The sequence below is a fragment of the Pogona vitticeps genome, chromosome 11 (genome assembly GCF_051106095.1).
Source record: "Pogona vitticeps strain Pit_001003342236 chromosome 11, PviZW2.1, whole genome shotgun sequence".
Classification (NCBI taxonomy): domain Eukaryota; kingdom Metazoa; phylum Chordata; class Lepidosauria; order Squamata; family Agamidae; genus Pogona; species Pogona vitticeps.
Genome location: NC_135793.1, coordinates 19,877,338 through 19,889,831, shown reverse-complemented (window position 1 = coordinate 19,889,831; position 12,494 = coordinate 19,877,338). Strand labels below are relative to the sequence as shown.

Here is a 12,494-nt window from a genome sequence, read left to right as displayed (position 1 = left end):
TTTCCTTTTCCTCCTGTCAAGGTTGATCAATTGGGAGACGGTCTCGCTTTGTTCGAGGCCACGAAAGATTGGCGTGGGTTGAAGGGATAAACACTGGACACGAAGGCTGTCACACGCACACACACACACGGGTCTTCGGGACCCCTTCGGTGAATGCGCCTCGGGCGTGACTGGAACTAAAGGCAGCTCCCTTGGTTTTCCTCGCCTCCCCTCAAGAGCTCCTTTCCCGGCGAACCAAGCCCGCCCCCGCGCGCCTAAACTCTCGAGGAAGCCTGACTTGAGAAGGAGGGCAGCGCGGAATAAATGTACAATTAAGAAAAGGCGGGAAAAGCGCAGCCTCCGCCCCGTCCTCCTTCCCCGCCTGCCGCCGCCGCCGCTCGCCTCAGCTCTCTCTCTCTCTCGGGCTGACCCACTTTTCCGCGCCAGCTTCCCGGCGTGCCAACCACCTCGGGAGGGAGGGGGCGCGCGCGCAAAAAGGGAGGCGGCGGGGGCGCGCGACGAGCCGGGGGTGTGGAAAAAAAAAAGAAATAAGAACCCGACGAACGAGCCGGGCTTCTTCTCCTTCTCCGCCCGCGCGCTCGCCGTGTGTCCGGCTGTTCCGCGCTCCCCTCAGGGGAGGCTTCGCGCGCCCGCCCGCGCGCCCCCGCTCCTTCCCCCCCCCCTCTCCGCGGGCGCGCATTCCCTGTGTGGTAACTTCTCTCGCTGCCATCCATCCCGCTCCGAGCGGAGCCCAACAAGGAGACTTTTTTTTGGCGGGGGGGGGGGAAGGAAGAGAGAGAGAGAGGAGAAAAAGAGCGCGCGGGAAAGCCGGTTGGCGCCTCTGCCCTCAGCGTGAGTGGCTCTTGGCAGCCGCCTGGTTCGGGCACCTCGAGGGGAGGGGGGGGGGGTTGGAAGGCAAAGGCGGGCTTCTCTCTTGAGGAAGGAGCCGCCGCCGCCGGTCCCTTTTCGGCCGCCCGGGGTCGGCTCGTCCTTAACCCCCCCCCCCGTCTGGTCGCGGGCTCCCCTCAAGGCGCGCTCCGGGGCGCGTCCCCGCCTGCCTCCCTTACAGTACTGTACGTCCCTCTCACCGGGCGCGCGACCCGCCGCTTTCCCTCAGAAGGAGCCCAACCGGCACTTTTCGAGCCCACGAGCTTTTCCTTCCTTCCTCTCTCCCCCCCTCCCCTCCGGGCTCGCTCCCGCTCTCTCTCATCCCTCCGAGGGAGACCTCCCCACCGCCGCCTCCCGCCTCGTCCCGTCGGGAACTGAGCGGGCGAGCTTTCCCTCGTCCCCTGGCAAGCGCGCCGAGCCGGCCGCCACCGCCGCCGCTGCTGCGCGCTCCCCCTCCACCGAGGAGCGCCAGCCCGCGCGCGGCCCCGAGCGCTCGCTCTCGCTCTCTCTCTGTGCTGGCCGCCTGCCGACTCCAGGAGGGAACGCGCCCCGCCCGCTCCCGCGCGCCACCGGGTCCCACTGACCCAGGAGGAGCGGCGGGGGCGCGCCCCGCGCCTGGGCGAGGAGGATGATGATGCCAAGGGAGGACGGGCTAACCCGCGCCGTGTGTTGGGGAGTTACACAACCAGTCCGGGCGGATTGCGCGCTGCAAATGTGAGTTTCTCAAGTCAGCCAAAGCTCCCGTGTGTCTCTCTCTCTCTCCTTTCCACCCCCCCCCATCATCTCTCTTTTTTTTTTTTTTCCAAATCTCTCGTCTTTTTTCTCTGCCCTTCTCCTCCCGCCTCCTTTGCTTTTTAAAAGTGTTCCCCCCCCGCCTTTGCTGCTTTCTGGAAAGGGTTTTTTTTTTTTTTTTTGCTTGATTCATTTTAAATATATACTGTGTACCTATTGCTTGCTGGCATCTCTGGGAAGGCGAGAATCAAAGGATGATGTGGTTTATCCTGCGGGAGCCTGGCAGAGCATCGAAGTCTCCAGCTTCTTCTGGTCACCCATCTCATTAGACCCGAAGCTGGGTAAGTTGTGCCAAGGGGCGCTTGGATTGCCTCCCTTTCCCAGGTGTTTATCTCTCTTTCCCCCCCTTTCAATCCTTGGTGTTGTAGTGTCAGAATTTGGCCATCCCGGACGTTGCTGGGACAGATACTGCCTCTCTTTCGGTTTGTAGGTGCAGAATGGCATAAAAGTTAAGGGGTTTTTTGAGGCTTCTTGGTTGTAAGGTTGACTCCTGCATCCTTTGGGTTTATTGAAGATGCTCCTTCCCTCCTTACAGACACCTTTATTTATACGGATTTGTTGTTAGGCTTCTCTAAGGTCATGGATGTGTTATCTGTTCATTGTGGGTGGTTTCCCAAATCAGGCAAAAGTCCTGTGAGATGAGCCAGGTTTTAAAGAAGGACCATGGATGGGTTTCAACCGGAGATTGTGTCAACAAGTCGTTTGGTTTCATTTCAGAGGGAATAGAAAGAAACAGACCAAAACGTTAACGGAAAAATGACGGGTGTTTTGACATTCAGGAGATCTGTAGTTGCTGTCAGAACAGGTTGCAGAAATCTCTTGCCTCTGGAATTAAAGGAGAACCATGGAAACGAACCAAGAAGCATCTTAAAAGATAATGACGTTGAAGCTTACCTGGGCAGTTTCTGGATAGATTCTAAGGGCAGAGTCGATTCTCTGCAGTTATAAAATGGCAAGTCTGGGGGAAAATATTATCAGGGAAAGGTTCCTTGCCTTGTTCCTTGTCGGCTATAAAAGACAGTGATTTTGTTCAAGTGTAAATGTGATGGATGTAGATGTGGTAGATCTTTCCTGCTTCGGTATCTTTTGTTATAGAAATCAGATTGTTCCAATAAAAGGGAGGGTAACTCATATTTCCATATATAGAAGTTTGAAACTGGGTTAAAAAGTTACTCCTCCCAGTCTGACTTTGCAAACTGTTTACAGAGAGGGACTTGTGGAAGCTCTTAGAGTTCTAAGTGGTTTTCAGCTTGCAAGTTGGCAAAAGATCTTGCTGGGAGGTCCCTGGGGTCTGTTACTGAACTTGATAAAGAACTGCCTATCAGGCTGCTAGAACTATAAAAGATACTGCTTTACTGGGTGGTTTGCCTTAAAAGCATCAGGCTAAATTGTGCCCAGGTGACTCAGGCAAGTGTCATCACCGTCTTATAGAACACACTTGGCATTTGCAAAATTCCTCAATTCTGAAGGCAGAGGCAGAACCACTAGATTTCCAGTTTTGCAAGCCTAGGAGGAAGTTCTATCTAAGCAGGTTTAGAGAACCAACAGTGGAGCAAATTGGAGGTGGAAGAGAGGGGGAGCCTGAGAGTGGCAATCTTCCAAGCATAGTTAGGAACCGTGCCACTTCAGTGAGGTGGCTCAAGAACAAATGGATTGAGCGCTACAGCTTTAAATGAAAAGCAAACAAAAACATGCACCTTCTTATTGCATGAAAGAGTTTGTATTGTGACGGTTAGCAAAGGTACTTAATGAAGATGTGCTTTGAAATCAGACATCCCCAGACTTCTTGGGAAAGGGGTACATACCTCCAAGAGTAAATATCCTGGCAAAATCCATCTGGCCGTGAACTTTTGGACTTTAATTGCTTCACACTGGTTTGAGCCCGATTAAGGGGTGTTTTTATCCCCAAAAGCTCACATATGGTATGATGATTTTTTTAGTGATCTGTAAAGGCACTGCCTATTCTTGCATTTGCATTTTCTTAAGAGGGATGTGTTATTTGTTAAATGAGATTTATTTTGTCTTACCTTTTGAAATCAGTGGTCTAATTAATCAGACAAGATGTTCTGACTCTGAAACGTGAGGATTTGTTTTCTTCCTTAAAAACCAGCACACATTTTCTTGCGGTTGTGGCAGTCCCTACATTATAGAATTATGTCTAGCTAATTTATTTATTTATTTATTTAATTTATATGCTGCCCACTCTACCCAGAGGTCTCTGCCGTTAACACTACATATATTAATATGTAGTGGGTTAAACTGCAGAAGCCTCTGTGCTGCAAGGTCAGAAGACTAGGTGCCATAAGATCGAATCCACACGACGGAGTGAGCTCCCATCACTTGTCCCAGCTCATGCCAACCTAGCTGTTCAAAAGCATGTAAAAATGCGAGTAGATAAATAGGGACCACCACGGTGGGAAGGTAACGGCGTTCCGTGTCTAGTCATGCTGGCCATGTGACCATGGAAACGGTCTATGGACAAATGCTGCCTCTACGGCTTGGAGACAGGGATGAGCACCGCACCCTAGAGTCGGACATGACTGGACTAAATGTCAAGGGGAACCTTTACCTAATACAGTATATGTTTGTTGATCAACTATGAAATTTAACTAATGGATTGATTCTGGAGCTGCATGAATTTTAAAGCTCTACAGATTATGAAGAAATGAATGCTATTAACAAAAAGGCATGCTTTACTTTTTCCTCTATTTTTAAAGATAATGCATGCGACTTTCACAGCAAACAATGGCTGAAATCCAGTAGTAAAGCTCACTGCATCAGTGTGGATTTGGTGAATCTGTTCCTCCACGTGTTCTGTTGATTCAATTGTGTCTACTCTAGTTGCAACTTCCTACTAGATATCAGGCACTGATTAAGAAGAAGAAGCATTTCCTCCTCTATGAGAAAAAGGGTTGCCTCATCTAGCATCAGTTTTAGAATGAATTATTTTAATAAAATAACTTGAGAAAAAATTCTGGATGCTTATAGCTTCCTATGCTTTGTTTTTAAAGTGTTAATTCTGCCTTGAACTTAGTGGGCTTTTCCCATAGCTGAAAAAAATGGATCTTTTTAAAAACTAATGTCAAAATGACTATTGCAAACTACATTACAGTATTTAGGGAAAGAGTTTTATAGAAGATCGCATTTTGTCTTTTTAAAATTTAAGTCTCTTCCATTTGTTTCCATTAAAATATTGTGAAATTACCCAAGGTGTAGCTAGTAAGTCAGTGATGCCAAAGTATTATCTATTACTATTGTTTCTGTGCCATCATTGTATGTGGAGTTTTCAAGCATTAGCAAAAGTAGGCATGTCCCTACCTGAACAAAGTGACGCAGGAACAGAACAGTACAGAAATAAGAAGCAAGTTGAGTGGATTCACCGAAGTTGCTTCTTGACAACTAGAGTTCAGATTTTAAAGTCCAGAGGGAGAAGCCCAGCATGAATTTGTTTCATCTTAGAACTGCCTGCTGAGACATCAGAGCAGGTCAACCAGCAACAGTGAGAGCAGTGCAGCCAGGTAGAGGTCAAAGAATGCTATCAGGGGAAATTTCAAGGATTTTTGTAAATGCATTGTGCAGTTTTCCCTTTGCAACATAATATACATATGAGCACCTGCAACTTGTCTATTTAAAAAGAGTCCAGGAGATTGTGGACTGCTGATTTGTTTTGTTTAGATTTGTAGTCTGCTGAATACCAAAGGCTTTAGTGATAGCTTTATACTTGAGATATGCAGTGTCTTCAGACGAAGGTGTAAGTGAATCAGGGCTAATTGTGCGTTGCTGAGCTGACCATGGGGTAGAAACTAAGAGCCTATGGTATCTACAAGTGGAAGTTTGCCCCACATGAATCCCTTGTGATGAATGCAGCATTTGTGGGGTTAAAAACATTAAAAATAAAATTAAAAAGTGATGCAATATACTGTAAAGTGGGGAAAAGAAAATCAAAATTATTAATACCTAATAAGGAAAATGCTGAACTGATGCCAAACAGAAGCAGCTTCTCCCTCCGATGAAGTCTAAGACTACTTCTGCATATTCTAATTACTAAGACTCAGAGAAAATCCACAAGAGGGAACTTGGAGTGGTCTGGTTTGGACTTAAAAGGTTCTTATCTTTAGTGTGAGCTATTTTATCTCTCACTTGAGCGATCCTTCCATTTATACTGATCAACATTTCTTTTCCATTGAGAAGGGTCCAAACAAGTCTCTGGATTACTCTAGTTTGTCCCCCTTTGATTAATAACATCTTCCCTCCTGCTCCTGCCCCTTATTTTCCTGTGGCTGTCATTCAGTGATCTTTGGCAACTTTCTTTCATTGTTGTTAAATAAAGTAAAGGACACAGCAAAACAGCTACCTAGTTGCTACATATAGTATCACCAATGTATCTCATTTTGATTACAAATATAAACAAAACTGCAGGGTGGATAAAAATCAATGATTTTTTAAAAAAAAAATCAGATTGATTTAAATCGATTTGATTTTTTTAAAAAAAATCATTGATTTTTATCCACCCTGGTTGCAGTAATTTGATTTGAACCAAACGGCACCCAAAGCAATCCAAATGGTGAGCTATATGTGCCTTCTGGATGCACCCTGAATGTGGTCACCAGCCTGTATGTTCCTTTTCAGCTACTTTTCCTCCTTTCTCCATCCTTTCTTTGGTTTCTTTTTTCTTAGCAATACAGTGTTATCATTGCCAAAGTTTTGTCGTGTCTTCTACCTCTCATTTTCTTGTGTTCTCTGCAGATGAGCAAAACATTCTGCCAGACATATTTCTTATTGTGTTTTGTAGTACCCCCACCTCATGTTACAACCATTTTTAATACTCCCTTTTACACGAGTTTGATTTTCCTGGAAAACTGAAAGCACAGAGATACTAGCATGGACCCAGACAAAGAGGGTAGGAACGTCTTGAAAAGGGCATAGGTTGGGTCAGTCACCAATATTTGTGACTTTATTTGAGTATAGACTGGGGCATACCTAGTGTACATGTCTACTTTAGAGGCAGAAAAGGCACATCCTGTAGAACTGGAACTCTGAAGTTAGTGTGCATTGATTCTTCAACCCTGGTGCAATGTATGGCGCCAGTGAACCATACTAGTCAAGATGTTGGCTACTTGGTCTGCAGGGTTAGGTTTAGGGTTTGTATATGCCACATCATTCTCAATTTCAGTTTTTTCCCCCCATTGGCAACCCCATACATGGTGTTTGCCCTCTTCCTCCTGAGAGTTGTGGGCAAATATAAAAGTTCTGTTGGATGAGAATAAATTTTGTTTCAATTACTTCTAATTTACTGTCCTTCAAAATATGTATTACAGAAATGTATATGCACTGGAGAAATCTGGTTCATCTATTTCAGTTTTCCTGGAAGCATCCTACTTGTGCTGTGGATGCTGGAAGGACTCTCCAGACCATATTGAAGCTACAATGCCATTATTTCTGACAGTAGCAAGCCACTGTTATAGTTTGCAAAGGTATTTTACGGAGGAAATGAACGTTGAATTTAGCAAAGGTTTATCACTGAGTTCACTGATTCACAAGTTCATTCATAGGGGGGATGATATGTGAATGTCTTAGATCCAGGGCCTGGAATTAGACAAGGGTTAGTTTGCTTCTGTTTCTATAACTGTGTATTTCCTTCTGCTTTCAAGTCAGAGCTTTATGTCAGATAAATCCTAATTGTGTCTCAACTATTTGCAGTATCAATCTATGCAATGAATTCAACGGGATGTTCTTGTTGGTCGATGTACAGAGCCTTTTCCTAGATGGAATGTTAAAAAGGAGAACTATACAAGATCAGGCTGTTTCTCAATTTAGCATGGCCTTGTCTAACTTTCATGGTAATAGCTTTCAGGTAGAGATCTTTTCTGTAATTAAATCCTTTCAGTGGAGGATGACAGGTACTGAATCTTGATTCTTCTGCATACAAAAAGTATGGGCTACCCATTAGGACTGATTTCACTCACGTTCACCTTTGTTTGAAATTGGATTTGAATTTGAGTTGAGTCTTTGTTCTTCCTTAAGATGGTGCAAGGGTCTGTCATGGTGCTTACTTGTGTACTGTATTGCGTTTCAGAACTGATAGGATGGGGTTCAAGCATGTCTAGAAAAGTCAATTGAAGGAGTTTGCCCAGATTGTATAAGGTCCTCAGGAAAGGCCTTTCTCTGAGCCACATCATCCTCCCAGGGATGTTGGGTAAGGACAGCAGGAAGGAACTGGTTACTGCACCAAGGTGGTGGAACTCTCTTCCAAAGGAAGCTAGGCTGCCCCTGGTCTTCGCTGCTTTGCTCTTGGTGTGCAAATATATGGTTATATAGCCAGGACTTTTTAACAGCTGTCATTATTGTTTTTAAATTGTTTTAAATGTTATTATTTTTTTCCTTTTAATTTATTTTAACAACATTGTTTATTAAACATATATTATGAGCTACCTGGCGTACTGCAAGAAAGATGGGATATAATAAAGAGGTAACAAATAAATAAATATTCTGCTGAACTTAAAAAACTTTCTACTGGTCCACCTGACCACATGGATCTTTTATAGAATATGAGTGGCCTAGAAGAGTAACAAGAATGGATTGTATTCCAGTTGAATATGCTTTAATACATGTTCATTTGCAGATGCCTTACCTGCCTTGAGAGAGTGCTCCAGCTGAGTGCCTTGTCATTCATAAATTCGCTTATTCTCTTTTCCACAAGTGTTTCTACAATGCTTTTACAGACAAAAACTTTCAAGGTGACTTCCAGCTTTAAAGCCATGCAGTAATAAGAGAATAAATACAATCAGATGTACTGAAAAAGCACAGTCTATAAAACAGCACTGATGGCAATAAAAATGCAGATATTATCAGTCATTAAAAACTCCTGCAAATGGAGTGGCACCTGAAATTCAGAAAAGATGAGGAAGCTGTCTTTATTAAGACACTATCTTAAACTAACAAAAGTTAAGTGGGTGACAACTGGTGGTTATATAAATATGTGATTAGCTATAGCTACTTACTTGCGTTTTGAAGGTGGGGGCATTTGAAGAGGGGCCTCCAAAAATAATCTGTAGGAGCAGGCAGACTGATGAGGGAGCAGGTAGTTCCTGAAGCACTGTGGTTTGACTGTGAGACAAACATGGTTTTATAGGTCAAAACCAGCACTTTGAGTAGCGTCTGACAACACCCAAGGAACCATTGAATTTCTCTCTGTGCTGATGGCTGCTGTGTTTTGGATGAATCAAAATCGTCAGCAGCATCCTCAAATGTAGCAGTAATCTAATCTGGATGTTACCAAGGCATTGATAACAGTGTCCCTACTTACCTTTATGCTATTCTCATTGTCTAAGAGGCAAGACAAGGATGGTTATCTTTCTCAGACCACTAAAAACCACAAACATAAGCTCGTTTCAACCCTGCATCAGTCTTCATCATGCTGGGCAATACAGAGCTGGTGTGATTCATGGTGCATGCCATGAATTTTGGAAGGAAGAAGACAAGGCTTCCTTGTTTAAAGCAAGCTCTAAAATGAGGGTGGCAGACTTAGCTCAGAAATGGCAGGTTCCAGATTTCTCCTCTGGTTGTGTATTTGCAGAATGTGGGATTTACTCAGTATTCTTCCCTATGATGTCATGAGAAGCATTCATTGATTTTATACTTATTCCCAAGGTGCAGTATCAAGCAGTATCAAAACTGACCATTAGATGGAATCTCTCTCTCTCTCTCTCTCTCTCTCTCTCTCTCTCTCTCTCTCTCTGTGTGTGTGTGTGTGTGTGTGTGTGTGTAAACACACACCACATGACTAGCGAGTGGGGAGCATGAATGAAAGCATATTTATTCCCCTGGGGATCTAAAGAGGCCATTACCTAAATAGCCAAGTGACAAGGCAAAGGAAGTTTTGGCATCAGTGTCAGAGAGAAGGGGTGGCCTGGAGTCAGGTCCCTGCCCTAGAATACTTGCAGATGTCCAAGATCCTCTGTATGTTAATTGTTTGGGTTTGTAATGCCTCTGCATGCATTGTTTCCAACAGGCTGAGAGGTGTATTGCTCACCTCCTGCTCCGATGCTGATCATGTCCTAACATAAAAGATCAAAGGATACAGCCTGCACAACATGTAAGGCACCCAGGCGTGAAGCAATGATGTTCTTCTTTCAGCGTAACAGTTTGTTTTTTTAGGAATTTCTGTATGTAGAATAAGTACCGCCTCCTCTTTTTTTGCTAGGAAAAGAAAACAGCTTGAGATTTCTAGCCTGGAGCGCAGATTTGATGGCTGATAAAACTATCCTCTTCATAGAATATGAAATATGGAGAAATGGCAATGCACACAAAGAAATGAATAAAAGAGGAGGTCGGATTTACCTGCCTCCAGTAAGTGATCTGACATCTGGCAATCTTACTCTTATTTTGCTTCTGTAACTCCTGACAGATAGGGGTATGGCCTTCCATTTTACATTTTAAAGGAAGCAGCCTTCAGAAGATATAGCGTGTATTAACTCTTACTGCAGAGACATGAGTGAGTCAGTGTTTTATGCAGTTTTATAAAACTGGACCTCCTCAGCTAGTTGACGGAAGCAAGGCAGCTTGCAATCCTGTTTATATCTACTCAGAATTAATTCCTATTTACTGCAGGGGGACTTACTCTCAAGCAAGAAAGTAAGTAAAGAATTCCAGACCAAGGTGCACATTTTTTTTCTGTTTTTCTCTTAGTCACTGAACAACTGACTAAGTTGGGTAACCCCAAAAGAGCTTAGGCATGCTGTTTGAAGACCAAAGTTTGTGTTGAATGAGCCTCATTCAGCAGCACTGTACTGAAAGATGACAATTCAAGAATTGTCTAATAAATGCAGCATTTTGTTTTGCAAAAGTATGGCATTAATTTGCTGATTGTTTGGATAGAATTATAGGAAGGCCATGTGCATATCAGTTTGTTAGCTATGTTAGCTATTATATTTTTGGAGTTAGCTGTAGAAAGAAGAAAGAGAGTATTTTGTATTCATTCTATTTACTAAAGGAGCCTTATAACATGTTCAGTGTTAAGTGCTATGTTCTGTGTACCTGGTCAACAATTCAGGGTGTGACACTGAGAAGAGGGCGCACTACAGGTTAGCCAGAGTGCCATCTCTAAAAGCTGGGCTGGGGAATTGACTCCCATGGGTCTTGTACCACCCTTGGCTGAAACGGCATGCAGCCTGCAGAGATGAGTTGGCAAACAGAGAAGGCAGAGGTGGCACAGAGAGGGTGAGAGAGCAGAAGAGAGCTAGTCAGACCAATAATACTGTTTCCTCCACCCCACTACCTGCTCTGGCTTTAGCCCATCACTTGCTAGTGCCACCATTCAATTGGTCCCCCCCCCCCCCCGTGTTCAGGAGTTCTTCATAGGACCATTAAGGCAGAAGTGTCCTGTCCCAGAAAATGCCACAGCTGGCACTTAGTTCCTCCCCCCCTCTTCACCTCTGTACCTATTTAGAGAAGTACAAAGAGGCCACCACACCCCACATTTAGGTAGTGTACAGCTAAACCTGTTGAGCTTGTCTAAGATTCTGAAGCATTATTGCACTGTCCAAGAGATTAAATGTATTAGCAAGGGCTAGTAATTACAGTGTGTTTTGATAATGCACCCTTGGTGGCTGGAGCAATTCAATTAAGGGGGGGCTTTTCAAAATACGCCAAAATACACTGTTGTGCCTTCCCCAATGTATTGATGAAGACACATGCCACTTATAAAGCATTTCTTCATAACTTTTAAAGGATCCTATCATTTCAGAACATAACAGTGTATATAAACATAAACAAACAAACAAACAAACAAACAAATAAATAAATAAATAAATAAATAAATAGGACAATTGTTTCAGGCAGACTTTTAACAATCATGATCGAGTAGCTGAATGCCGTTTTAAAGTTAATACAGTTTTAAATGTTTATTCGCTTTTAATTATTTAATCATATTTTAATTAGCATACAGTTTAATTGTTTTTTAATATTTGACTTATGTTTTTAATTCTATTCTTTTAATATTGCAAGCCACCTTGGGTCCACTTATCGGGAGAAACGCTGCCTATAAAACAAACAAATAAAAATAGCATATGGCCTGTTTTAATGTTCTACATATTAATATAACATTATAGATCCATCATAGACTTTGACTTGGGGTATTCTGGGAGTTGGATTCCAAAAAAGTAACATTCCAATATCATGTTAATTTCTGAAATTCTGATCTGGAAGGTTTGGTGGGAGAAGGTAAAGTTGAGAGCTAAGCCATCAATTTGTGAAGCCAGTTTTATTATTTATTCCTCTGAGGTTCCCCATAATCGGATCTGTTTGTTGTCAGAAGGTAGTAAGATTAGGAAGTGCACCTTCAACTTTTATGTGATTGAACCACAGATATACAATGTAAAGACTTTGGAGTTCTAATGGCATATGATTCTTACACCTCTATAATTCTTGTACTGCCCCTTTAAAAACAGTCCAGCTTTCAGTCTTCTATTCCAGTGGTTCCCAACCTTGGGTCCCCAGATGTTCTTGGACCGCAACTCCCAGAAGCCTTATCTTCTAGCTGTTCTGGCAAGGGTTTCTGGGAGTTACAGCCCAGGAATGTCTGGGGACCAAAGGCTGGGAACCAATGTCTTATTCCATCTTTCAGCCTACTGTCTGGTCTTTGATGAATACAGTACAGTACTTGCTTTCAGGCCTTCAGGCCAGGTAAAAAAGCAAATCTCTTATGGTGGGGGGTAGGCATATGGCAGCCATGGGGCTGAATATGGCCCCTGCCTCCCCCCCCCGTCAAATTCCCCTGCCCCACCTCTCAAAAATGGGCTTTCCTTAGAATAAAAGAATGAATTGCTGCTCCTGAC

General features: G+C 43.7%; 1 protein-coding gene across 5 annotated transcripts in view; it reads left to right on the top strand.

Moving 5' to 3' along the window:
* Window positions 1–1,457: 1,457 nt before the first annotated feature.
* The window catches only part of PASD1 (PAS domain containing repressor 1), a 91,186-nt gene continuing 80,149 nt past the window's right edge, over window positions 1,458–12,494 (top strand). For 2 of the 5 annotated variants that reach the window (XM_072981383.2, XM_072981380.2), the window contains exon 1: window positions 1,547–1,940. The gene's annotated coding sequence lies outside the window, so the exon portion shown is untranslated. Of the gene's footprint in view, window positions 1,941–12,494 lie in introns of all 5 variants that reach the window. The other 3 variants (XM_078380593.1, XM_072981382.2, XM_078380592.1) reach the window with 3 other exon arrangements.